This window comes from Macaca fascicularis, chromosome 16 (genome assembly GCF_037993035.2).
Source record: "Macaca fascicularis isolate 582-1 chromosome 16, T2T-MFA8v1.1".
Classification (NCBI taxonomy): Eukaryota; Metazoa; Chordata; class Mammalia; order Primates; family Cercopithecidae; genus Macaca; species Macaca fascicularis.
In genome coordinates this window covers 53,220,106-53,222,699 of record NC_088390.1, presented here as the reverse complement: position 1 = coordinate 53,222,699, position 2,594 = coordinate 53,220,106, and the positions used below count along the sequence as shown (strand labels likewise).

Sequence of the window (2,594 nt, the reverse complement as noted above, 5' to 3'; positions counted from 1 at the left end):
CATCCAATTGAAAAAAATAATATCTTTATTACAGAAAACCACTGGAGAAGAAAATAGGGACACAGCATTAATAACAGGGAACTTAAAATAGCTTAAAAGCCTTCAGAGAATTTTTGAATTTACGAACAACAACAGGATAAATGTTATATTAATGTCATAAAGGATGTGTTATACCTGTGTACATGTGGACTCATTTTGTTTTAACGTGGTACTGTAGTACAAAATGGATTGTTGCAAGAAAAAAATAATGTCATCAGTGGCCAAAAACATGAGCAGTATTTCTGCAGGAAGAATTTTTCCATTTCCAAACCATGGTGGCGCAGGTCCAGGGTTTGCCAAGGCAGCGCACAATGCTCAGGCCCACCAGGAGCTGAATGAATTCTTGGAGGACCTTGAGTTCGAGGCTGCGGTGTGGCAGGCAGAACTGGCCATTAAGCGCGGCATCTTTCCCAAGCCCCATCTACCAGGGCCCCAGCAGAAGCTACTTGTCAAGGACCCTCACAGGTGTCTGGAGGGTTACAATGAACTCATGAGTTGTGAGCCTGTTGCTATTGCTTCTTTGTTGTTCAGAGGTTGGAGTTCCAGGGGAGCAGAGACAGAGAAGACCAGTAACTGAGGCCTCTTGCTAGCCGCTTTGGATAAGAAAATAATTCTGAAGACTTAACAATATGAATATATGCATTTTGCTTTTTTTTTTTTTTTTTTTTTTTTTTTTTGCCAGTAAATAAAAGATCACTGTTGTCTTCAAACCCAAGAATGAAGAGCCCCTATGGGCAACTTAATCCTAAGTGGACCAAGTGGTTGCAGAAGCTGTGCCGTCCTTGCTGTTTTGGCCGTGGTGCATACCTTGTCCTCAGCCAGGGTTATCTCTCAGAGGCAGAGGGTGACCTGGTGGACCGAAAACTAGAATGCAAGATTGTACTCCTCACAAAGGTGGTATACCTGGCCAGTAAGACATTCAACTATAGTGCCATTGACAAAGTGATGTCCAGGGGCAAGCAGCTTGTGCTAGAGAAAGTGTCAAACGTTGGGCAGTGGTTTAACCCCATCGGGCAACCCACCAAAGGTTGGCTCTTTCCAGCTCTTTGTTGAAGGCTACAAAGATGCAGACTATTGGCTGTGGCGTATTGAAGCAGAACCGCTCCCTGAGAATATCAAACAGCAACTACTACTGCAGTTCCAGCCACTGGTGGTGCTGGATCACATCATCTGCGACACTGACAGAGGCAATGACAACTGGTAAATGTGACTGTCCAAAGGATAGCTCTGGCTCTCAGCACACAGACTGGGTGGTTGTGAAGGAGCCTGTTATCAAGGTGGCTGCCATAGACAATGGGCTGGCCTTCCCTCCAAAGCACCCTGACTCCTGAAGGGAATATCCTTTGCACTGGGCCTGGCTGTCCCAGACAAAAGTCCCCTTCTCTTAGGAATTCAAAGATCTGATCATTCCAAAGAGATCCAACCCTAACTTCAAGGACTTGGAAGAGGACCCATGTGAACTATTCAGGAAAGCTCCTGGGTTGGGTGTGGTAGCTCATGCCTGTAATCCTAGCACTTCGAGAAGCAGATCATTTGAGCTCAGGAGTTGGAGACGAACCTGGGCAAATGGGGAAACCCTGTCTCTACAAAAACAAACAAACAAACCAAAAGTAAAAATTATCCCGGTATCATGATTCATGCCTGTAATCCCAGCTACTTGGGAGGCTGAGGAGGGAGGATTGCCTGAGCCCAGGAAGTGGAGGTTACAGTGAGCCAAGATCAGGCAACTGCACTCTAGCCTGGGCAATAGAGCGAGACCTTATCTCAAAAAAAAAAAATTCTAGTTTTGACAAAGACCAGTTTGATAAGCAGATTACTGTCATGCTGGGTCTGATCCTAAATCTGACTCAGGTCTTGAAAGACCAGAGTCCCCTGCACCTTGTCCAGATGCCACCTAAGGTTGTTGAGATGAGATGGCCCATTCCCACCAGCGGCTTTCTAGCGAGTCCTACACACAGAGCTTTCAGAGCTTCAAAAGTCAGAGGCAGTCAAACGAGGCACTGTCTGAGACTTGTGGGAGGAAACCTGGGCAGTGGGGTGCAGGAAAAGCTAGAGAAGCCAGTGGAGAGCAGCACCTTTAAGATCCCTCCCTTTCTGCTTGCCACCGCCCTGGGATCTCTCCTACCCACAAGGAGAAGCACAGTCAGGAAGAGTGAGTGCCCCTCGGACCTTCTTAATGCCAGGGAGGCCTGGGAAGGAGCATCTCCCTTCCAGCATCTGCTGGTGGCAGGATTGGACAGTCCCTTCCTTCCCTGACACCTTGCTCTATTGTAATTCCCTATTCTGCATCAGAAAAAGCAAACAAACAAGAAATCCAATCCTTGTAGCAGAGCCCCAGATCCCCTCATGCCAGAAACCTTTAATCCAGGCCTGAATTAGCATAGACCCAGACACTCAGCTGCCTTGCTGTTGCTTACTCCCAGGAGCCAAGACTGTGCTAGAGGGCAACTGGATGGCTCACAGTGCTGGAACAGACAGAAGCCACACCTTTCCTTTGGGTTTTTGCCAAGCCTTCTTCCTCGTCTCCCACCAGTGCTGTAGGGTGGCTGCAAACC

The 2,594-nt window shown here is 47.5% G+C and overlaps 1 pseudogene; it reads left to right on the top strand.

Moving 5' to 3' along the window:
- Window positions 1-623: 623 nt before the first annotated feature.
- On the top strand, window positions 624-2,295 carry LOC102119420 (phosphatidylinositol 4-kinase type 2-alpha pseudogene; annotated as a pseudogene).
- The last annotated feature ends 299 nt before the right edge of the window (window positions 2,296-2,594 follow it).